The sequence below is a fragment of the Leucopleurus acutus genome (assembly GCF_964270905.1).
Source record: "Leucopleurus acutus genome assembly, chromosome: 4".
In the NCBI taxonomy this organism is placed as follows: Eukaryota; Metazoa; Chordata; class Mammalia; order Artiodactyla; family Delphinidae; genus Leucopleurus; species Leucopleurus acutus.
In genome coordinates this window covers 109,430,752-109,456,946 of record NC_139146.1, presented here as the reverse complement: position 1 = coordinate 109,456,946, position 26,195 = coordinate 109,430,752, and the positions used below count along the sequence as shown (strand labels likewise).

General features: G+C 38.5%; 1 long non-coding RNA gene across 3 annotated transcripts; it reads left to right on the top strand.

The window, feature by feature from the left end:
• The first annotated feature begins 6,344 nt into the window (after positions 1-6,344).
• LOC309961242 lies at positions 6,345-24,445 on the top strand. 3 transcript variants are annotated; one of them, XR_014326172.1, is made up of 5 exons: positions 6,345-8,471; positions 17,566-17,647; positions 19,922-21,457; positions 22,576-22,727; positions 23,943-24,445. It is a non-coding gene; the product is annotated as an uncharacterized lncRNA (long non-coding RNA). The 3 variants fall into 3 exon arrangements; XR_014326171.1 differs by having other exon boundaries at positions 6,345-6,472; positions 22,576-24,445; XR_014326173.1 differs by having other exon boundaries at positions 22,576-24,445.
• Positions 24,446-26,195: the final 1,750 nt, after the last annotated feature.

The following is a 26,195-nucleotide window of genomic DNA, read 5'->3' as shown; positions in this document are numbered from 1 at the left end:
CAGATTCCTATTTTAGAGAGTTCACTTGGCAGAAGTGAGTGAACGGTGGAGGGCGAAAGCTTGGGGTTAGACCATTTAGGAGATATTCTGTGGTGGTCTGGGGGAGAGAAAGGGGAGCTCAGTCCAGTGTAGTGGAGCTAGGAAGGGAGAAGAAATTCGCTAAGAAATTATTTTAAAAGACTAGGTAGTGTTACATGTTGGAATACTTCACAGATGCAAGTAGAAATAGAAATACTGGCCAGACAATTGTGAAATAGAAGCACTGATTGATATTAAGAAATGCTAACGACACAATAGCAGGTGAAATAACCAAGACCTAAAGTTGTGGCATACACACAACACACAAGATTGAAAGGAAATATATCAAAGCCTTAAGAGCCATCATCTCTGGATAGTGAGATGACAGATAACTTTTATTTTCTTTTTTATATTTTTATATAGTCAGAATGAATCATATTTGTAATGCAGAACTCTGACGAAAGTTAAGGAGAAAAGAAGGATGAAAGGAAGTGAAAAAAAGGAGGAAGGCCGAAAGGAGACATTTCAGAGATGTTAAGGAGATACACTCAGTGGTGTATGGGAAGTGGAAATGGTTTCATAAAGAGACAGAGACTTATGATTCCTACAGAGGCCTCTTTAACTTAACCTATTCTAGAAGTTTCTACAAAGCAAGCATTATAGGCTATAGGACCCAGGGTGGCTATATAGTAGGTTGGGGAGTAAACATGAGATTGGAGCCAGGGTGGGAAAGTACTTAAGTTGTGTTCTTCTGACTGTCCATTAGTTTAGCTATGGCTGCTGAGGTATCTGGAGGGGAATGTGTAATGTGTTTTGTAGGAAAGCAGCAGACTTTGATTCTGGTTTCGTGAATAGAGGCTGCCCTGCTGAAGTCGGATCCCTGACTGGCTACGCAACTCTGCCCCGTCCCTGTCCAGCCCTAGGCTCTACTTTCCTGACTCAGAGCATTCGATGCCTTGGTTGTTTGTATATATTGAGAATTTGAATGTGTTGGAGCAGAATATTGTGGTAAGTACCCAGTCGTTATCTGCCCTGTCAGCTGCTTTTTCTTTTCTGAGCCCTTGGAAAATGAACCATAATACTCATAACTATATTAATAACAATAGTCACAATGATGACTAAAAAATAGGGACAATACAATACAATATATTTGACAAAAGACTTAGGAATAATAACAGCAGCTTCACTGAGTGTTCAAAGGTTCAAATTTGGGGGGGTCATGTTTTTTCCAAGAAGAGTCATCAAGTGGCCTGAAATTCTGCACAATATCTTCCCTTATTAGAGCTGTCTCTATGAGCAAGCTCAGTGTCGCTGAAGGAGAGACCATGTAGGTGCTCCTTTCTTCCTAGGAGGGCCACTTCTCTCTCTGCATACCACCTTGGCCTTAAGAACTCTATGCTCAAACGCAGAGTTCAGTTCATAAATACATTCCCCCAACATGACTAAAAGGTCCTATCCATGTGCTCCCATGGCTTCTGCACTTATCCATATTATGACACTCCACCCATTGCATTTTTTTTTTTTTTTTTTTTTTTTTTTTTTGCGGTACACGGGCCTCTCACTGCTGTGGCCTCTCCCGTTGCGGAGCACAGGCTCCGGACGCGCAGGCTCAGCGGCCATGGCTCACGGGCCCAGCCGCTCCACGGCACGTGGGATCCTCCTGGACCGGGGCACGAACCTGTGTCCCCTGCACCGGCAGGCGGACTCTCAACCCCTGCGCCACCACGGAAGCCCCACCCATTGCATTTTACTTACCTGTCTGTACTCTCACTAGATTTTAACATCTATAAAGAAATTATATCTTATTCACTGTTGTATCCACAGCACCCGCCACAAAGCCTGGCACATAACATGCTGAAGAGGTTTTGCTAAATAATTAATGACAGATTTTGTTAAGTGACATTGTTAAATTAATAAACAAAGGATTAAGTTCAGAAAAAATACAAAAGTTAAAAACAAGAAGACCCAAATACTTCTAACATTTGCTCCCATTCACTAGCCAGCACTTTAATGTAGATTTCACCCCTCCCTCCCCCAAGACACACACATATGCCTTACTGTTGCTTTAAGCTCCTGAAAAGAGGAAAGGTGCTAGATCAAAATATTTACTAGTTGTAACTACTGCAAGACTCTTGGACAGTGCTTATTATAGCCAGAAACTGAAACTATTCTTACAAAACGAGAGGAAGAACAGTGGGAACAGAGCGAGGGAGTTTCACTAAGCAAGTCTTTTTTTCTAGGGCACAAACTGATACTTTAATGTCTATTTTGAGGGGGTGCAAAATTATTTTAACTATTGTTTGTGCATATGGAAATAGGGATATATATTCTTATATGAGGCAGCAAGAAGTACAAAACATCACCTTGGATATCGCTGCCCCAAATGAATCTAATCATGAAGAAATATGAGCCGAAACCAAGTTGAGGAAATTTTGTTTCGGAATAAAGAAAACTAAAGACATATGACAACTAAAGGCAATATGTAATCCTAGATTTGGATCCTAGAATAGTTGTATCTTTCTCTGTCTCTGTCCACCAATCCATTTATCATTCATCTATGTATCCATCCATGTATCCATCTATCTATCCAACTATTCATCTATGTAAAGAATATCATTGGGACAACTGTCATAAACTGGATAAAGTTTGCAGATTAAATTGTATCACTCTTAATTTCCTAGTTTTGATCATTGTAACGCATTAGAGGAGAATTTTCTTGTTCTTAGGAAATACTGGGAAATCTGAGTGAAGTGTATTCTAGAATTCTTTATACTCTTCTTACAGCTTTTCTGTAAGTTTAAAGTTATTTCATATATAAAATAGATAACCAACAAGGACCTACTGTGTAGCACAGGGAACTATATTCAGTATTTTGTAATAACCTATATGGGAAAAGAATCTGAAAAAGAATACACACACACACACACACACACACACACACACACACCCCCACTCACTCATATATATATGTAAAACCAAATCACTTTGCTGTACACCTGAAACTAACACAACATTTAAAGCAACTATACTTCAATTAAAAAATAAATGAATTAATTAAAAAAAAATCCTGCATGGGTTCCACGAGCTGCAGCATTTGATTAATGTGTGAACACATTTCTAAAAAGAAACTTGAATGAAATTTTCAAGACTGTGAAAAAGTTTTCAAGAATGGGAAAAGAAATTTAAAAAACAACAAAACAAGTGGTAGTTTCTTAAAATTTGTGCCTAAATAAACCATATAAATAAATTTTTCATACTCTGTTCCATTAAAAAAAGTTATTTCAAAATAAAAATATTATAAAAATTAGGGTTATAAATACAAATAATCAGATTGAGAGATATGTACTGTGATGGACTGAATGCTTGTTTTCTCCCCCCAAAACTCATATGCTGAAACCTAATCCCCAGTGTAATGGTATTTGGAGGTGGGGCCTTTGAGAGGTGATTAGGTCATGAGGGTGGAGCCTTCATGAATGGGATTACAGGCATACCTTGGAGATATGTGAGTTCTGTTCAAGAAACTCCCAATAAAGTGAATATCTCAACAAAGCAAGTCACACACTATTTTTGGTTTCCTAGTGCATATAAAAAGTATGTTCACACTGTACTGTAGTCTATTAAGTGTGCAACAGCATTATGTCTAAAAAAAAATGTACATACCTTATATTAAAAACACTTTATTGCTAAAAATGCTAATCTGAGCCTTCAGTGAGTCCTAATCGTTTTGCTGGTGGAGGGTCTTGCCTCGATGCTGATGGCTGCTCACTGATGAGGGCGGTGGTTGCTGAAGGTTGGGGTGGCCATGACAGCTTCATAAAATAACAATGAAGTCTGCATCATGAATTGACTCTTCCTTTAACAAACAATTTCTCTGTAGCATACAATGCTAGTTGACAGCATTTTACCCACAGTAGAACTTCTTTTCAAAATAGAAGTCAGTCTTTTCAAACCCTGTAGCTGCTTTATCAACTGAGTTTACATAATATTCTAAATGCTTAGTTGTCATTTCAACAATTTTCAGTGCATCTTCAGCAGGAGTAGATTCCATCTCAAGAAGCCATTTTCTTTGTTCATTCATAAGAAGCAACTCCTCATTCATTAAAATTTTATCATGCAATTGCAGTGATTTAGTCACGTCTTCAGACTTTGCTTCTTATTCTAGTTCTCTTGCTATTTCCACCACACGTCCACTGAAGTCTTGAGCTCCTCGAAGTCATCCATGAGGGTTGGAATCAACTTCTAAACTTCTGTTAATGTTGATAGTTTGATCTCTTCCCATGAATTGTGAAATTTCTTAATGGCATCTAGAATGGTGAATTTTTTCCTGAAGGTTTTCAAATGACTTTACCCAAATCCACCAGAGGAATCACTGTCTATGACAGCTATAGCCTTATGAAATATATTTCTTATAGAATAAGACTTGAAAGTTGAAATAACTCCTTGATCCACGGGCTGCAGAATGTATATTGTGTTAGCAGGCATGAAAAACAACCTTAATCATAATCATACATGTCCATCAGAGCTCTCAGGTGACTGGGTGCATTGTCGATGAGCATTAATATTTTGAAAAGAATCTTTTTTCCTGAGCAGTGTGTCTCAACAGTGGGCTTAAAATATTCAGTAAACCATGTTGGTAAATGGATGTGTTGTCATCCAGGCTTTCTTGTTCCATTTATAGAGCATAGGCAGAGTAGATTTAGCATAATTCTTAAGGGCCCTAGGATTTTCAGAATGGTACAAGAGCATTGGCTTCAAGTTAGAGTCACCAGCTGATTAGCCCTGAGAGTCAAAAGAGTCAGCCTCTCCTTTGAAACTTTGAAGCCAGGCATTGACTTCTCTCTAGCTGTAAAGGTCTTAGATGGCATCTTCTTCCAATAGAAAGCTGTCTCATCTACTTTGAAAAATCTGTTGTTTAGTGTAACCACCTTCATTAATTATCTTAGATGGATCTTCTGGATAAGTTGCTGCAGCTTCTACGTCAGCACTTGCTGCTTTACTTTGCAATTTTATCCTATGGAGATGGCTTCTTTCGTTAGACTTCATGAACAAACCTCTGCTAGCTTCAGACCTTTCCTCTATAGCTTCTTCACCTCTCTCAGCTTTCACAGAAGTGAGAAGAGTTAGAGCCTTGCTCTGTATAAGCTTTGGCTTAAGGGAATGTTGTAGCAGGTTTGATCATCTATCCAGACCACTAAAACTTTCTCCATATCAGCAACAAAGCTGTTTCGCTTTCTTATCATTTGTGTGTTCACTGGAGGAGCACTTTTAATTTCCTTCAAGAACTTTTTCTTTATGTTCACAATTGGGCTAAGAGTTTGGCACAAGAGGCCCAGCTTTCAAGCTACCTGGGCTTTCAACACGCCTTCTTCACTAAGCTTAATCATGCCTAGTTTATGATTTAAAGTAAGAGATGTGAGACTCTTCACTTGATGGCTTAAAGGTCATTGCAGGATTATTAACTGACCTAATTTCAAAGTTGTTGTGTCAATAGGGAGGCCCAGGAGAGGGAGAGAGATGGGGGAATAGCTGGTCGGTGGAGCAGTCAGAACACACACATTTATTGATTAAGCTCACCATTTTATATGTACATGGTTTGTGGTGCCCCCAAACAACTACAATAATTACATCAAAGATCACTGATCACAGATCACCATAACAAATCGAATAATAATGAAAAAGTTGGAGGTATTACCAGAATTACCAAAATATGGTACAGAGACACAAAGTGAGCAAATGCTGTTGGAAAAATGGCATCAGAAGACTTGCTTGATACAGGGTCGCCCCAGACCTTTGATTTGTAAAAAAACGCAATGTCTGCAAAACGCAATAAAGCAAAACACAATAAAATGAGGTATGCCTGTAGAACCCTTATAAAAGAGACCCTAGAGACTCTCTCACCCATTCTGCCATATGAGGACACAGTGAGAAGAAGGCTGCCTATAACCAGGAAGTGGGTTCTCACCAGACACCCAATCTGCTGGCACCTTGGTCTCAGACTTCCCAGCCTCCAGAACTCTGAGAAATAAATGTTTCTTGTTTAAGCCACCCAGCCTATGGTATTTTTGTTACAGCAGCCCTAACAGATTAAGACATGTACATTAAACAAAATAGTTTTATACCAAATCAGTTAAACTTTAAGCATGCTGAAAATTTTTTGAGACCTAGGAGTGTTTGTTTGGGTTAGTTTCAAAGTGCAGGGGGACATACTGGATTTTGTGTGATTTCCAGTGACATAGTGCAAAGATGAGGTCCCACACACCTTTAGTGTTGCAATAATATAAAAAACCTCAGGAGCACTCCAGCCAACACAATTCCTCAGGGACAGCCAAGCACAACAGTGTCTGGGCCTGCAGGACACTGGAAAGAAAGGATCCAGGGTAAACATGACTTCCAAGCTGACCATAGCTCTATTGCTTTCTTGGCAGTTCCATGCTTCCTGTAGCACCGTGTGAAGGTAGGCACATTCTTCTGATCACCAGAGCTTTCTTTTGTGTAACTATGATCCTCAGAAAGCAAGGGGCTTTAAATCTGATCAAAATTGCTTTAAGAACAAACATTTATTTTTATTCAAACAAACAAAAAAAATTCATTTAACGTTGACAGGGCTGCAAAATGACTTCCATGGACCCTAGACAATTTTACTTTTGTGGGGTTCTCCCATCATAATATCAATATTAAAAATTGCTTTTGACATAACTTTAAATACTTCACCCTTTTTTCTGCTTCAGGGAAAATTTAGTAGATTTTTGTGGGTCCAAAAAATTTCACCTTTTTCTGTTGTGAGAAAAAAATAACACTTTTTTTGACTCTAAATCTTTGTTTCTTTTTTGATTTTAAAAGAAATCAAAATATTTTCAAAGGACCCTAAAATTATTGTGGGCCCTAGGCACTGTGTCTACTATGCTTAATGTACAAGTCAGCTCTGATTGAATTAGATTTTGAAATATTTAGGCTGTATCTCTATTCTTCTAAGGAAGGTGTAATATTTGAATTGATATAAGCATTTGGTTGCTAAAAATATATGTCTGAATATTAGTTGAATTTTATAGACCTATGTATCACTATATATACCTAAATCCATTTATAATTTATATCATATTCCACTGGGAGCCAGAGTTGATAAAAATTGTCCATTAACATCAAACCAGGTAACCCATATATTTTTACTTAGCATTCTGTTAACAAAGGTTCAGACAACTATCATTTCCTATCTGTTTTGAAGACCCCATGATGGATCCTAGACCCTTCTGAGATCCTGTTCTATAACAAATAATATCTTGTTTTTAACATGTGGTTTCTGCACTTGAATTTTTTCTTTTATTAGCATTAAAGAATTTTTCTTAAACATAACACATCTCTGTGAAATAGTATATGCTTCTATTAATTCTTTCTAAAGGTGATTTCTTTGTTGATGAGATAGCTGACCTATCTGTAAATAGCTGACCTCCTGTAAATACCATTATGGTGTCACAGAGGATTCTGCAAAATCAAGTAGAAGAAAAATTGTCATATGGAGGTTCAACATTAATTTTGAAAACTACAAATATTAATCTTCATGTAGAAAGTTAGTCAAAGTAGTCAGTGCAAATCGTTTTTTAAAAAAGGAAATGGATGTCAAGGCTTGGCCAAAAAGTAATCTTTTATTTGTAGCAATCTGTTTCTTAAAATTAAGACTTTTTTTGTGGACCTCGAAATCATCATATTAGAGTTTAAAGAGTGTGTAGCAGAGTTATGACTTTTAATGAAACCGGTACCTGTTCCCTTATTGTTTTCACTGCTTCCATTGTGTCAAGTATGAGTGCAGTGTTTCAGTGCCAGTGGGTGATGACACATTCCACTCCTTTCTTACTCCAAAATGTATCAAAGAATGAAGAATGATTCAGAATAGATCACACTATAAAAGTTGAGAAATCATGTATTTAAAAGTGCTGAGTTATTTTGCATCTGCAAATGTAGAATATCTAGGTGCTGGGTGTTCAGTGGTAAACAAAAATGAGAAATATCTCTGTCCTGATGGCACTTAATGTGGTACTGATGTCTGTTTAGTTTTGGCTCCAGTGTTGCCTTACTTCTGAATCCTAGAGCAGTAGTTTCATTTATTTGATATAAGCAGATTCCAAAACACAGCCTGGGGAGCAGGTTAACCTCCATCCTGTAGAGTTAAAGTAATTGGAGAAGCAGGACAAAATTTCTGAAATAATTATTAAGTTTGAATAGGGAATTAGTGTGATCAAAGCAACTCTAGGTGCATGCTGGCTAACCCTAGCGATCTGACTCCGGGTAATCTGGGAATTCCTTTCCTTGTGACTGCTGGGTCCAATGGCCTTTGGCAATGTAAGTGAAGTGCTGCCGTGGCTTCCAGAAAATTGTGAAGAAATCCTGTTGGCACCATTTCAGTTCACCGCTGAACTCAAAGGACCGTGATTTCAATAACAAAGGAATATCTAAACCGGGTAAATAATTCATCCTCCAAATCTTTTTTTTTTAAGCTCATTCACAAAGACCTGTATCTCTGCCTAGACCTTCAGCAAAAGTGGGTGCAGACAGTTATACAGATAGTTTTGAGGAGGTGAGCTGATTTTTCTCAATTAAAATTCTTTATCATGCAACTAATAAGGAAAATTCAGAAAACTCAGCTCCTCAATTACCTGATGGAATCTTACTAACTCCACCCCCCCTTTTCTTGCTGCTGCTTAAAAGTTTTCTTTCATGTATTTGCCTCTTCAATAATAGGAAAAAAATAGCAGCAATAGCAATTTTGCTTTTTTAATAACTGAAAATGTAGAGCAAATCAGTAAACCTAAAACTATTTATTTCTCAAAATAAAGAAAAAAGCACAACAAAAAATTCCTTTACCCTTTTTAAAAAATTAATTAACTTATTTATATATTTTTGGCTGTGTTGGGTCTTCATTGCTGCGCGTGGACTTTCTCTAGTTACAGGGAGTGGAGGCTACTCTTTGTTGCGGTGCACGGGCTTCTCATTGCGGTGGCTTCTCTGTTGCGGAGCACCGGCTCTAGGCGCGCGGGCTTCAGTAGTTGTGGCACGCGGACTCAGTAGTTGTGGCGCACAGGCTTAGTTGCCCTGAGGCATGTGGGATCTTCCCAGACCAGGGCTCGAACTCGTGTCCCCTCCATTGGCAGGAGGATTCTTAACCACTGTGCAACCAGGCAAGTCTAAGTTCCTTTACTCTTAATTCATTGTTTGCTGTTGATAGCTTTGAGGAATGAGAAAAAAAATGATTAAAAAATAAGGATAATTCTTCCATGGTTTCCAAAAATTTCTCAGTGAATATGCTCATGAAATTCAAGTAAATAAAATCAGAGCTCTAGCTAATTCTGTTCAATCCCCACCCATATCACCCTAACCTCACTACTTCAGTACTCACTGTATTTAGTCCTTCAGGGCTTTCTCTGGCCACTGGAGTCCGCTATAACAGCAGAACCAAAGGCCGGAAATACTGGGAAATTAATGCCCCTGGAAGCAGCCTTTAACTAATGACTCACTAGAGTAGTGTGTAAATAGCCCAGCTCCCTCACTCCTCAGGTGAGATAACTCTGAAACATGCTGTACGTGGTTTCCAGTGAAGTTCCAATTAACCCATAGCAGTAACTGACACTTTATTGGTTACCTTCTTTTTCCTTTGCTATTATCCCCCTCACCCACCGCTCTTGTTTACTGGCATCACTTCCAAAATAAACTATTGATACTTGAATCCATACCTGAGTGACAGCTTTTAGGGATAACCAGACTGAGACAGTAGCTTTCAATGCTCTGCAGGGCTGGAAACCAACCACTGTGTTTAGTTTCTTCTGAATTTCTAAAGTGGGATAAAAATATGCCACTTTGTATCACACAAGAGAATTGTGAGGACGTGTAAAAATTCTTTAAGTTTTTAAATAGTCATATAAAATATTATTTTCAAATGTAACTTAGTTCAAATATAATACAACATATATACTTAGATTGTAGGGTTAACCAAAGGTAATATAGACAATTATAAAGAAAAAATATTAGTAGGATAATATAATGGCCTAGAAGAACATTTATATTTCTTTTAGATTCTTAATGATGTTCCATTAGAGAGCTTTTGATGCTGCTGCTTTCCTCTTTTCTCTGCTGGTACCCTGCTTATCCTGCTTTCATTTTTACTCAGTTATAGCTTGAACCATGAGACTCTTGTTTTAGAGCAGTACCCCTATAATAGTTTCATTATATTGAAACATAAGATAGCAAGGATTCACTTGACATTGTGTTCAGTGTCATTGTTTATTGGTCAAAATTATTTATTCTCTACCATAGGTTGTCATTATTTTATTCAGATAAATGTCATTTGTCAACATCAAGTTTTATTTTTTTATTACCATTTTTTTTTTTTTTTTTTTTTGCGGTACGCGGGTCTCTCACTGCTGTGGCCTCTCCCGTTGCGGAGCACAGGCTCCGGACGCGCAGGCTCAGCGGCCATGGCTCATGGGCCCAGCCGCTCCGTGTCATGTGGGATCCTCCCGGACCGGGGCACGAACCCGTGTCCCCTGCATCGGCAGGCGGACTCTCAACCATTGCGCCACCAGGGAAGCCCCAAGTATTCTTATATATCTACAGACATACAGATATATAGAACTACATGTATATCAAGGCATATTAGAGTTGATGGGAGTAGTTTGGTGCAATAGTTAGGAGAAAGACTGGAAACTGTGAATAAAGGTAAAGCAGATTGAAAAGTGTATCTGTTAAGACTTAGTACAGTCAGAGATACTTTGAGTACATCTGAAATGTGTCTCCAACAGGTTAATTTAAAACACTATGAAAATTTCATTTTTCCACAATGAGGTTTCAGCTTATTCAGTTAATAATGATAACAAAGCAAGAAGAAAAAGACAATCTACTACAAAATGTGGGAGAACAAATATTGGCAATTCACAGGGAAGTAAAACTTAATGTAAGCCAATATGCATGTGAGAAGACGTTAATGCTCATTGCCCATCAGGGAAATGCAAATTAAACCACAATGAAGTACTAAAAAATAATATATCGAATAACTCTGAGCATTAGTATATGGAGAAGTGGGAACTCATACATTGCCCAAAGGGGAGTGTAACGTTATATAACCACTTTGGAGACGATGAAGTAGCTTTCTAAATTACTTTCTATCTGCAACAGAGCATCTGGATATATAGACAGGATATAGCTGATGGAGAATGAGGTGTACTGGGTTTCAGGGGAACTGTCCAAGGCGGTAAGAAGGGGGTCATCGGAACTAATCTGTAAGTAAGCGCCTATGAATACCTACTTTCAAAGCACTTTTAAAAAGATTGTATTATCCTGAGGCTAGAAGCTAGAACTTGCAATTGGGAGTGTGATAATGTCCCTGGTAGAAGTTTTGAGGTCTCCAAAACAAGGTATACTTTGGAGAAGATAAAATTCCTTGAATAAATTGTAGGGTTAAAGAAAGAGATAGACCTGGTTACTCTGGTCATATAGATCTAAAATTTATAGTAGGAAGAAGGGGCATTGACAAGACTATTTTTATTCTCTTTAAAGTCCAGGTATATTAGTGCCACAGCATGCCAATTAAAACTAATTACCTCATAGAATATAGAGATGGGGAAAAAAACAAAGCATACTCCTTTTCTCTCCTGGGCATCATTATAGAAAACCCCATGAGTTGGATCTAAATAGCTTTTATTTAAGAGAAGCTCAAGTAATTGGGAAATAGAAGGATAAACTAGAGGGGAAGGGTTGTGCTAGGGTTGAGGTATATTCTCTAGATGGAAAGAATACTGGATATATATATATATATATATATATATATATATATATATGAAGCAAGAAATGGTAACATTGAGTAACTGAAGGCTATTAAACAACCTTGGAGAATCATTTTTGGTAGAGACCAATGGTCTAAGAGCATCTATTAATGAACAGTTGACCAATATAATTATTATGGTATCTCATCATGAGAATACCTTTCAAGTTGTCATAGTGCAAAAGAATCCTGGGAAAAAATGTGGCTGACTGTGGGTGTTCATACCTCTATTGGTCAGCTAAGGCTGGCTGACAAATACTTAGTTTGCATACCCTGTTATGAACTGTTCAGCTTGTTGTGAAGCCAGGGTTTCACAGTTAGATTGTGAGAAGATAATACCAGGTACCCAAAGCTGTTAAAAATAAGAAAGAAACCACTTTTTCCCTTTCAAAAAGATTTTTATGAATTTTAATAGATGCTTCTGGGCTTATCTGAGAAGTCCCAGTAGGATTCAGTACCTAAAGAGAAGATGGTCTGTGTTGAAACTCACCGGGAAGAGCTAGCTTAACTCTGGCATTGGGTGGTAGCAGAGGCAGCTGTTGCCTTCCTTTTCAGATGCAGCACCAGAAACAAACACTTTCATGAAAGCAATCACTTTTTAGGAGTCCAGGGGTCAATGATGCAATCTGTGGTGTCCCTGTCCAATAAGGAAGAGCTGTATTGTCTTTGTCAGCCTCATTCTGTTGTGAAATTCAGGTGAGTTTTTTCCCAGCTATGGGTCCTCTGGACCAGACTTTCTGGCATCTGAGGAAATTCTCTGAGCTAATCAATCTCTCTCTCTTTCTCCAGCTTTGATGACGCATACTTTTCCTACAAAAACTGCACATATTTAAAACATATAATTTGATGATCTTTGATATACATGTATGTCTATGAAACCAGATGGTTGCATTGCCAGAAACCATTCATCTTGGTAATAAATATATCCATTAACCCTCAAAAGTTTCATCACCCTCCTGCCACTTGTAATCTCTCCCTCCAATCCTACCTTTCAAGTCCCCGGGAAAACACTGGTCTGTTCAGAGACTCCCAGGAAGAGTGGTCCTAGGGATTAAGGTGAAGCTGCAAGTCTTTATCTGTTCTAGCTCAAAAGTCATGTCATATCACTTGTACCACATCCTATTTGTTAAGCAAGTCACTAACATCAACTCAGTTTCAGAGGAGGGCAATTAGATTCTACCTTTCAATGGAAGGAGTAGCAAAAAATTCTCAGCCATCTTTAAATTATCACAGTAGGATTGAAAACCACTGTGAATAGCCTAGCCTTCTCATTTTATAGATAAGAGATACCGAAGCATGGAGTTTTGATGTGACATCAATTTTGAGTAAACACAATTAACTCTAAGACTCGAATTTTGAGTGAACACAGTTAACTCTAAAACTCCAAATGTGATTCTCAGGACTGAAAACTTTATGTAAAAACTTTGTTAGATACCTGGCCTCTCAATAAAAAAATACCTTTAGCTGTCTGCTTGCAACTTCTCAGGAGAAAGCCTTCCAATTCCTATCTACTTCTCATGTGGGCTAGAAAAAAGAATGTGAATGAAAAACATTCACAGACCACATTTTAAAAAAATGAGGTGTGATCATTGCAAATATGTGGTTTCTGCATTAGGTGGTTTCTGCATTAGGTGGTTTCTGCCATCTTTCAATCTGCATTAGGTGGTTTCTGCCATCTTTCAATCTCACAATTTCATATTGCAAAACTGTTCAGGGTATTACCAAGAAAGAAGAACTGCACTTCAAAACATCCGAAAAAGATTTAGATCAGTAGAGAAAGTATGATCACAGACTGACTTTTCAGGAATCAGATTCTGATGAAAAAGTTTTGGAGATCTATTGAACAGCAAAACACATACAGTTAACACTACTGTAAGGTACACTTAAACATGGTTAAGGTAGTAAATTTGATGTCATGTGCTTTTTATCACAATTAAAAAAAAAACAGGAGGCAAATTCTGAGATGATTTTGGAGTTCAAGACATTTATTAAGGATCAAAACCTAAGAAAAGAAGTGTGAGGAAGTGGAATTGGGCAGAGGAGAATAGTCGAATTGCTTTGCAAACCTTACATAGACTTAGATAACCCAGCCGGGCAAGCCCCAGAGCAAATATTGTCATCCCACCTAGAACTGAAATGACCCACCTTTGCACTCTCACTGAGCTACTGGATGCAGGCTGCTCCAGGAAGGCCACGACCTTGGTCAAAGCAGCTCCCTGCAGCAGAAACAGCAAGTTCTTTTATGAAGGGGCATCTGAGCAGTGGAATTCCATGTCTACTGCCATCACTGGAGATAGGAAGTTCAGACAACATAGGGGGAAATTAATAATTCTACTTTTGAAGATGTTGTCTGCAATTCCTGAAGAAAAAATATAGGACACATGATTCAATAACAATTCCAGTACACTGAAAATAGAATTCAAGAGTATTTAGTACTAATTTTAACTAGAAAATATGTGCTCCTTTGTTTCACACACACACACAGACACACACACACACACATAGATACACAAATCATCTTTTAGCATGACAGGCAGGGCAAAAATAGGATCATAGGGGTATAAGTATAGGACATGTAATTATTTATGCTTTTTAATTTCTATTCTGTTGAGTTTATTCATAATATTATCAGTTCTTTGGTTTTCTTCCAGGATTTTTGCATTTTTCTGTCATTTTGTGCATTTATAAATACAGAGCCTGTAATCCAAAATATGCTAATTAAATGCAATTTGAAGCTTTAAAATGTTCCTAAAGGGTACTATGTTGATTTACTTCTTAATATTTTTATGTCATTTTTGCACTTTCATACAGAACAACTTTTTTTCCCCACATCTTCAGCCAGAGCATTTTGAGGCTTCCTAAGATCTCTCTTGCTCTCTGCAAGAACTTACGCAAATTGTTTATTCTCTCTAAACCTCAGTTGCATCAGCTGTAAGATGGAGATACGATGGCGCTTACTTCATAGGATTGTTGTGAGCATAAAATGATATAATATATGTAGATGGCTTATGGCAGTGGCTGGCACATAGAAACAAGTCAATATGTGTAACTAACTATAGCATAACACTGGTAATCATCCTTTCATTAGTAAAAATCAGCCATTACCATACGAAACCCTTTTGCAAAATATATGTGTTGAAAGGTAACAATTTAGTAATGGAAACCAAGATTCCGATCCCAGGGTTCGGTCTCAAGGACTTTTTCTAAATCTGTCACAAGGTGGCCCCAAATCCATACCCTTCATGGCTCTGCGTTCATGGAACATGAATCAAACAGCAAGAAGATATTGCAGCAAAAATCCGTGGTAATAATAATCCAAAGTGTAGGTGGTCCACCTAATAATCAATTGTCCATTGTCTGGAAGAAGATAGAAAAGCAAGCCTTATATGTTTGAAATGGGCAAGAAGGTTGTTAAATGTGTCTAGATGATTTTTTTCAAGGTTAGTCTCAATAAAAGTGGTTAATATATATCATCCTTGACATTGAACACTTCAAGTAGTATATGGCCTAGTGTGCTTGGTTGAGAAAAATCTCTAATCTTTACCTTTTTCCTCTTTTATAAATTGGTTAGTTAGCAATTATTCTTTTTTTATCTGAACACTTGTAAAGCAGTTTCAGAACCATTTCCTCTTTATTTTCTTCTACCTGAAACAGAGAGAAAACTGTAAATCATATAAGATCCTGTCAGGAAAGCCTCAGATTAAATGTTTTATAAGATCATGACTAATTCATTACTTCTTCCTCTTATTTCCAAATCCTTGAAGTCTCAAAACCTTCCTTCCAGGCAGTGAAAAATGCTTTCCAGGCTAGGTAATGTAATTCTAGAAGAAATGCTTGGCAATTGATTGCAACTGGTAGATAATACTTGAATAAATGGTAAAAGAATTAATACCGGGGCTTCCCTGGTGGCGCAGTGATTGAGAGTCCGCCTGCCGATGCAGGGGACACGGGTTCGTGCCCCGGTCTGGGAAGATCCCACATGCAGCGGAGCGGCTGGGCCCGTGGGCCATGGCCGCTGAGCCTGCGCGTCCGGAGCCTGTGCTCCGCAACGCGAGAGGGCACAATAGTGGGAGGCCACAACAGGGAGAGGCCCGCGTACCGCAAAAAAAAAAAAAAAAAAAAAAAAAAAAAAAAAATTAATACCATGGGACTGAGCATTTAAGAACTACCATATTGTAGTATAGTGGTTACGAGTCTTAGCATAAGAGTCAGAAGTTTGGTATTCCAGTTTAACTTAATAGTGGAGTAGCTTGGATAAGTCACTTCAAGATTATCAAACTTTTTTCATGGAGGTTTTTGTGAGAATTGAATGTGTGTGTAAATTGCTGAATATTCTGCTTGGAGCACAGTAAGGACATAATAGTACCTTTTACTACCATCACTGCTTTCGCTCATGATACCATCGGATAAAGGAAAGAATTAATTTAATCTTCAATGGAAAGATCCAAACACATCCCTGCTGACATTTTCTAGCTGATTCTGAACTGAGCTTCAAAACCCAGCTCTAACTGACACACCATCTTCCATGTTGGTTGGTTTGTTTTTGCAGAGCAAGAGGGGGTCAGCACTAGGGGCAGCCCAGCATTGCTTGGAAGACTGCAGCCTGGAATTTAGTAAGGTGTTCTGAGTATACACTTTAGCCAAAAATACAGAAAATTATATTTTTTGAGTGAGCTCATAGACTTTTCAAAGTAACTGAGAGAGACTTGACTTGATGTGCACACTCTACTACATATTTGATTTTTATCTCAGGAAAAGAAGCAGAAATAAGATAAAATTGTTGAACTTAGTAATCTACAGACGTCTTTCCTGCATCTGTCTTTGTAAGTAAGAAGATAATTTAGACAGTCTAATTATAGTGTAGATAAATTACAATTCATAATCAAACGTGACTCACTGTATGCCTAGAATTTCCAACTAAATGTTTTATGTGAATTGTTAAAATTCTATTTTTACTTGCCTTATGGCAAGGGCTTGCAGGTAGCCATCAATACCAAGACCTTAGACAGCATTTGTAACACCAGATGGAGGACACACGTTTGATATTCTTCCTACACTTTAGAGAAAGCTGTTCAGCGCTTGTTTCCCAAGATAAGTGTGTTAAGACATGGCCACTTTCATCAAGAATGTACTTGTAATAGATAATTAATAAGATCCTGCTGTATAGCACAGGGAACTCTACTTCACTGTACAGTAGAAACTAACACAACATTGTAAAACAACTATACCACAATAAAAAAAAAACAATGCAAATTCATTCTTCATTGTGCATTGTATTAAATTAAAAGCAAATCAAGAAAAAAAACTGTACTTCTAAAACATTTCAAGATGGATTCAAATGCAATATTCATACATAATCTTTTGAAACTTACCAAAAATTAAATTACACTTTTGAAGACCAATTTAAAAATTGGAACAAAGATTAGCATAACTAGCTATATAAAGTATACACACACATCAGGCACTCTGTTGCATATTTCATCCAATTTTAACAACAATTTTATAAGTATTATCCCCATTTGTTCTGAACCATCAATTTCTTCTGTGCATTTCTTAATGTATTGCATGATAATTACAAAAGATTAATATTTGGGGATATGTATCCTAATGTTTTTAATATACTGGTAATTAAGGATGGGAAGAGGGATATGCTTAAACACTCGTGTGTGTGTGTGCGTCGTAATATATAGAGTTTTACTTTTACAGCTCTTTTTAATTAACCTCTTTCTCTCTTTTTGCAGGTGGGGACCAAACTCGACGGGGAAAACTGGGATGAGTTGATAGGGAGGAGTTTTGTTGCCTTCGTACTAACCTGGACGTATTGTGAGTTCACTAGGCAAAATTACCAAGGCATGATTGTTAAACAATTTTTCTTTTTGTCACCTTCCTACCTTCATTCCCAAGCCTTTTTGCTTCCTCCTTCTCCTTGTATCTTGGCACCTAGAACTTTGTCAGAGCTCTCCGGCAAACCAGAGCCTGCTCTCCAGAGCCTCTGCCTCTCCTTCCAAATAAAGATAACCCCTGCCACCACCCTTCCCCATTTCCACCCCTGCCTCAGTGTTGCAGATAAAATAAGTCACTGATCTGGTTATAGTGCTTGATCCTAAGATAACTGAACGGGCCATAGCCTTTATCAACGAACTTTAAAGAATCTGCAGAACTAAAAGCCATCTCTAATAGAAAAATACATGGGGGTTAATTTTCATTGCAGACTACCTCTTTTTTTTTTTTTAATTTTTGGCTGCGGTGGGTCTTCATTGCTGCACGCGGGTTTTCTCTAGTTGCGGCGAGCGGGGGGTGGGGGCTACTCTTAATTGTGGTGCGCCAGCTTCTCGTTACGGTGGTTGCGGAGCACGGGCGCTAGCACGAGCTTCAGTAGTTGTAGCACGTGGTCTCAGTAGTTGTGGCACACAGGCTTAGCTGCTCCACGGCATGTGGGATCTTCCCCGACCAGGGCTCGAACCGGTGTCCCCTGTATTGGCAGGCGGATTCTTAACCACTACACCACCAGGGAACTCCCTGCAGGCTACCTCTTAAGAACAACTTAACAATGCACAAACAGAAGCCGCCTCCCACCCCACATGCACACTCCCTTGTTGAAAGTAAAATGACAGGAAAGGAACTTTTCCAACACGTACAATCCTTTGCTTACACACGTCTACTCTCTTGCCCACTCTATATTTTCATACGCAGAGCTTTAGTGCTAGAGAGGTTTATATGTATGTTCTAACAGTGCACTCTTTTTTTTTTATTGTTAAGAAGATGTTGAGGGTAGGAGTTTATTAATTAATTAATTTTTGCGGTGTTGGGTCTTCGTTTCTGTGCAAGGGCTTTCTCTAGTGTGGCAAGCGGGGACCACTTTTCATCGCGGTTCGCGGGCCTCTCACTATCGCGGCCTCTCTTGTTGCAGAGCACAGGCTCCAGACGCGCAGGCTCAGTAGTTGTGGCTCACGGGACTAGTTGCTCCGCAGCATGTGGGATCCTCCCAGACCAGGGCTCGAACCCGTGTTCCCTGCATTAGCAGATAGATTCTCAACCACTGCGCCACCAGGGAAGCCTAACAGTGCACTCTTGAATACCATGCTTCACTTCCTAGAAATGTCCTGTAGATTGATGCATTGTTTTATCCAAAGGGATGCATCCTTGCTGTTAGAAAGCAATCTGGTGTTGATTTGGTCAGGATGAGGTTCAGAAAGCCATGTAAAGAGCTAACATGCTATTCAGTATTTTAAATGATTTTGTTTCTCTCAGTTATAAATAATTTAATCTCCCTGCATCAGAATTCAACTGTTAATAGAAGGATGAAAGATCACTCTTACTTCTTTTGTACCCAAAGTATATTTCCAACCACATCAAATTAAAACAACTAATAGAAACACTTTAGATTTTAAACACAGGAAAGTGCGGTGGAATTAGGGCCATTTCTAATTTAAGCTTCTAAGAGGCTCCTAGAACTACTATTAATTCTGTTTCTTTTAGTCTGAGATACAGGTAAGAGCTGGGTAGCTCCATTACAGATGGAAAAACGGCCCAGAGAGGGTGGGAGGTTTCTCAACATAATAAATAGAATCATAAAAAGGAATCAAGGCCCTCTGACTCAACAGTCCAGTGTTTTCTAAAGGCAGACCACACTTAGATGTTTAGATTCATTGCCAAATACCTACAAACACAACTAACCACAGGGACTGTGAGATCAGGCCCCTTGGGAAAAATACATCAGTACTGTAACCTCTTGAGCAAGTGTAAAACATAGCCCAGAGGTATGCTGGTGTCTCAGCTTTGTTCACTGTAACATAAAATCAGGGGAGGTGAGGGACAGAACATCGGGGGCTGCACTATCACCATCCTGCGACCAAACTAGGATCAGTGTCTGGGGGTAACTGGCTATTTCCAAAAAGAGAAGACAACATAGGATCAAAGAAAGGCAAACCAAAGAACTTTAATGTGGATAACTGGGTAATGGAAAGCTAAATATTTTTACAATCCATAGAACTCCCAGAAAGAGATGTATTTCTGTAGACAAAAGAATTTTTTTGCGTCTCTCTCTTTTTTTAAAAAAAAAAAGGATTGCCATAATTTTTGTTTTCCTAAAATCAGAATCTGAGACGAGGCCTTGGGTGCTGGTAGTTCATCTATGAAGGGATCCAGGACACCAGAATAAGGAAGTAGAGAAGTGGAACAGGGAATGGTGGAAAGCCAGTGTAAGTAAGCATGCCTCACTGAATTGCTGCTATGGGCAACAGGGAGGGTCTCCATTCCCCTGGAACTTCCAGGAAGTAGACAGAATGCCTCCTAGAATATTCTCCCTTAAAGGCGTGGAGTCTGGAGTATGTAACATCAGTTCTCCTCACCTAGTGGTGGAGGATAGCCCTCAGGGGCATTAACTCCTACCCCCTACTTGTAGCTCTTCTTGCGCACTAGTCAGGCACACTCCCACTACCTTGGGGAAAGCTGTGAAAGCAGAATGCAGAAAGATGCCTGCTCTTGAGGTGGGAAGCTACCAGTGCAAGGTGCAGCTGAGATTATTGTATAGAACTCTTCCCCACTGTTGTGACTGAAATCAGAAGAACTTTTAGGGGTATGTGATGTGGAGAACAATATATGCATGTTGAAGGCTGCCTCTTGTACTACTCAGATGCAGTGGAGCTCCAAACTGAGTTCACTTGGTCAACTGAGTCTTATTGGAATAAGCTACACTCCCCATGACTGCCCCTGGTCCTAGGTAATTATTGATATTAGTCATCTCCTTCCTTCACATTCATTCTAGATTTTCATTATCCTTGATCTGAAATTGAGCTGATTTCATTTGCTTACCTGGTGGAGGAAACTAGACCTTCATACCTGAGGAGTTTGAGCTTTTGGTTGCCTTTGCCTTATCTGGCCAGTTTTTGAAATTGCCCATTTCCCATTTTCCCATGGCATAGAGACACCACAAGTCCCCATAAGTGTCCTAACTCCTCATGATAATCAGGGTCAATTATTTCAATCAGGAAGGTAACCCCTCTATTTATCTGCTGGTCCACAAGCCCAAAGTGACCAGGCAGCAGTTGTAGTTTTAGATTCAGTGGAACACAATTTTTGTGCCTTGGTACCAACATTTTTCTCCTTGGAAGCAGAATCTTTGAGTTGTCAGAGTTTAGCATCATGAGTTCTGGAAGCACAAAACCTGCAAGTGGGTAGCTGAGCATGGTGGTTAGAGAGATGGGTACTACTGCTACCCTTTGTTTCCCGATCTGCATATATATTCTAGCACCATTTATAATGGCCATTATTTGATCCTTTTCTGAACGTTCTGAGTTGCTTCTGTCCCACAATGTCTTTGCAGAAATGTCTATTTCCTGTTTTGGACCCCATATTATTAAACCATGATAATTCTTATACTAGAGCTTACACATTTATTTTTAAAAAAATCAAACTTCAATTATTGAGTTGTCTTTATTCCATATCCTTTGAAGGTTTTGCTGTCCTTCGTTATGATCTGCAAAATACTGCACAATGCCTATTATCTTGGAAAACAGTTGTGATTTTGCATCTCTTTCTCTAACACAAGCTCTCTATGTTCTCTTTGGAGAAGGCGGCCTCTGCCACAGGGAGAATTCTCAGCATTGTGTGACAATGTAAGGAATGCCAACAGTAAGTGTCAATTCCTATTTGGAGTACAAGCTGGAAGCACATCTTCATTTCACAGTGTCACATTCTTTCTGTGGGTTACCGTTAAACACCCCCTCAAAGCATGAGTTAGGGTTGTTACTATTTGATCTCTTTCATGTCTCAAAAAACTAGGGCTACACTAGTGCAGATTCTGTGCATTTATATTCTTCAGAAACTTATCACTTTACTGACAGCAGATGAAAACATGTAATTATTATTTGACAGTATTTCTTATCTTATAAAAACATGTATGGGACTGACTATTTATAAATTTATAGACAGCACATTTAAGCTTAGTTTAAAGCCACAATATGAAGAAGTTTTTGTATTTTATTACAAAGAACAAAGTGATTGATATTGTGGAGAAGCAATGGGAAGGGAGAAAGTAGGGACAGAATTGAAGGTATGTGCCCCTCGGCTCTCCACCTAAGAGGTTTTGTTCCTTTTGAGGGGCAGCTGGAATAATGGGGGAAAGAGGTTGTAAACAAGATCAGGAGAATGGGACTGGGATTGACTTGATCTCAAAGAAACGTCTGGCTATTTGAGCAGCTATTTTCATTTGTTATTCTCTGTTTTATCAGAACATTACTAGATTTTCACTTTGAACAAGCCAAAGCTCGTTATCCTAATTCTCTCTGAACACTTTTTCTATTTTGCAAATTTCTACTGCCAGTCGCCAGGTTCAAAGCATTGAATATTGGAGTAGCTCTATAGGTCACCATGTTTGTCCAACAGAAAGAACTTCCATGTGATTGTATACCTTTCATCATCAAATTCAAAATAAGGGCTACCTCTGGAGGTGCAATCAGGGAGAGTCCACAGGGGCTTCAACTACAGTAGTAATTTTTTAGTTCCCAAAGGGGAACAACTATTTACTAGATTATTTTCACACTGTTCTTAATTTCCAAACTATTTTACAATAGCAATTTTTAAGGTACTCAATTAACAAAAAGGATTATATGCTTCTTCATGGGTATTTACCTGTCAATACTGAGAATGTCTTATTAGCTCTACATCCACTGATAAATGGTAATCAGTAAAATGATACGATAGTTCTTGCAGAGATTTCATGCAAGTTCTTTTGTTTATTTACTTAACAGGAAAGAATAACTACATGATCGAGAACAGGTGATGAATATTCTTCCAAAAGAAGCCTTTGCAGAATATATGACCTCTCTTTAAGCTTCTGCCTGGCTAAGACGCTACACCATATTTTTCTTCACAGAATAGATGTACACATCTTCCTTCCAGAGTATGTCATTAACCTACCTTTGGCTTACCCTCAGTATTTTACTTTTTTCTTCTCCTTATTTATTAGTAGTTGGATTTGTATTTTTAGATTGCCAGGAAACTGGTGTTTATATTCAATATGATATTGTCTTTATTAAGATACTTATAAACTTAACAGTCAACTCGACTTGCCACCAGTCATGTCCTATAAATCATAATCCTTTGCTCAGATGTGTAGGACTAATTCCATTATCTCTGAGCGTTCACTTTAGAAAGTGAAACTGATGCTCTATAATGTGTACTATTCCTTCCTACCTACTTAGCTTCTTCTTTTGAAGTTCTCAGGAGGGTGATGCATTAATTTTGGAGCATTCTAACATACACTGTGTAACAGATATGTTATATAATATCACTCCCAGCATCCTCAATCTTTCTATTATAGTGTTGAAATCAATATTTGACTAACATTTATTTAAAAGTTACGTAAGGCCCTTAAAACAGTTAAAGAGATAAAAACATTAACAGTTCCTGCAAATAGCAATCAAAATTGCTCTCTAAAAAAGGTTGCATGATTATTTCCAAGGACATGTTTATTAGTAACCATTAGCATAGGTAGTTGCATCTTTAAATAAGTGTCATCTTGTATTACTGGAGAGTAAAATTTAAAGGAAATTATGGGCTCTTCAAACTACTCCATGTCCCTGTTGGAATATAAAAACACATTCCTGAACAACCCTAGCATTTCCATAAGCCAATAAAATGATGACTCAGATGGTGAAATACTCTAGACCACAAACCACTTACATATGAATATTTTAAAATTATGTAAAAGTCCTATTTTAAAAGCATTCATATAATCAAGAAAATAAATGTATTGTGCAAAAGTCATTTAACCCCTGAAATGTCTGAAGGCAATTCATTGATTTCATGAAATACTGTCCTAAAGGAGATTTTTAGTTTTCCGACAGATTTATTATAATGACTTTAAACATTCTTTGGGGTTCACTTTCTTTGATGTCTTAATGCAGAAAAGAATTATATATAAGGACTTTTTGCTAGTATGCATTCTATGACATTGCTTGCAGTTCTCTGATGAGCAAATAGTGTATCTCACTTCAGCCATGTTAGTGGCCACTTAACAAGGCTCTGAAGATTGTGGCCTGGTCCCCGGTTATTTCTATGGTCTAATATCTGGTCCAAATTTTTATACATTTGATTCTGTTAATTACATGGACAGAGGACTTGAGTGAAGAGCAACACCAGATGAAAAGAATGGACTATGTTGTGGTTGATTCGGTGGACTCAGCAGAAGGTGATGAAAACACTGAAATGGCAGCAGAGGTCCAAAAACAGCAATCTACAGCACTCCATGTAACTATCTCTATTGAGTTGTTACTCAATACAAACTGATGAATGATCTTGGTAATTACTATAAAACTGTGATCTTCAAGTGTGAAAATATGTATTGTGGATGACAAAGATACACTTAGCTCATTCTTTTGTAGCCACTGAAATCTTAAATAAAATTAATTTCTGCACTGAACACGGTACTGATTTTCATCCATGGAGGAAGATAGATTCACTTTAGAATATATATATTTTATGTTTTCTATAAACCAGGCAAAAACTGGGAATACAAAGATCTGGTTTTTGTCCTTGAAGAGTTCACAGTCTAGAGCGAGAGAAACACTTTATAAGACAAATACTAATAGAGTTGCATGGAGCTCCAAAGCATATTTCATACTTCAAGCTACATTTTATACTTAGTAACCTCACTATCTAAAACAGAGAAAAGTTAATATTGTGTAAACTAATTTTGGGTAAAATAATATTGTCCAACTCTAAAGGCTGTTGTGAGGATTAACTGTGTTATTATAGGTAAAGTGCTCAAAATAGTACTCGGCACCTGTTAAATATTGGCAATTATTTGTACTTGTTGTCATTATGCAAACTCCACATTTCCTTTTGTTCTTCAGTTCCTGTACAGTAGTAGCTACCACTTAATGCATGCCTACTATATACCACATATCTTACCCCAAGTAATTTTTTTTTTTTTTTTTTTGCTGTATGTGGGCCTCTCACGGTTGTGAGCACAGGCTCTCCCCTTGCGGAGCACAGGCTCCAGACACGCAGGATCAGTGGCCATGGCTCACGGGCCCAGCCACTCCGTGGCATGTGGGATCTTCCCGGACCAGGGCACGAACCTGTGTCCCCTGCATCGGCAGACGGACTCTCAACCACTGCGCCACCAGGGAAGCCCTATATGGCTCATTTTTAATCATAAAAGTATTACATTGACATCTTTGTGTTTAAAGTTTTTTTATGTAATTATTTAAGATTATCGTTTAGGATACATTCCTAGAAGTCTAATTCCTATTCCAAAGACACAATTTTGTTTTAATGCTCGAGATTTTTTTTGAATAAAAATTTATTTAGAACTTCCCATGAGACTTTCTGTCTATTCTTTCTGTTGAGCCCTTATTTGCCCCTTTGTAATGGCTTCAACTCCCAAAGAATTCCGAATTTCCAATCATTTAGAGTTAGAGGACAAGTTAATTTTTAGATGGAGGTCACTATTTACTTTAGCTATTATTAGTATAACAAGTTAGTGTTTTCAATTCTCCCACTGTGCTTTCTCCCAAGTCATTTTGCTCCTTTAATGCAGGCTTTAGATTCTTGAGTGCTTCTGGATTGAGTTCTGTCTGTGCTGCCACTTACCCAGAAAGTCTGGCTCTTCTTGAATTCTTTCCAGTCTCTCTCTTCCAGGCTTTCACATTCTGCCTGTCTCACAATATTATTGAAATGTGTCTTCAACCTCCAGTTTCAAGCTAGATCTACTGCTTTCCTTGCTTCTTCGGTGGCTGAAGGCCTGCTTTTTTGGGGGGCGGGGGGTCTGGGCAAACAGACCTTCTATCTGAGGACACCTGCTTGTCTTCCCAAGTCCCCCGACTTCTGCTGGAGGCTGGGCTCTATGGCCAGGTTTTTACTTGGAGTTGTTGTGGAACATACATGTCTAGGAGGGAGGGAAAGGAAAACATCTTTCAACCGACAAAATGTCTCATAAACATGACCTGAGAATAATTCAGAATCCTGGAGATAAGTGGGACTGTAATTATTCTCAACACCATAACTCAATACTTTAAAAATTCACCATGAAGAGAGAAGCTTTTCAATTGCACACTTAGTGCTAAATCCACATTGCAAACAAAAGGTAGAATAACACAAATTAGTTAGCGGGCAAATAAATTTCAACTTCTTTTTTTTTTTTTTTTTTTTTTTTTTGCAGTACGCGGGGCTCTCACTGCTGTGGCCTCTCCCGTTGCGGAGCACAGGCTCCGGACGCACAGGCTCAGCGGCCATGGTTCACAGGCCCAGCCGCTCGGCGGCATGTGGGATCTTCGCGGACCTGGGCACGAACCCGTGTCCCTTGCATCGGCAGGCGGACTCTCAACTACTGCGCCACCAGGGAAGCCCAAATTTCAACTTTTAA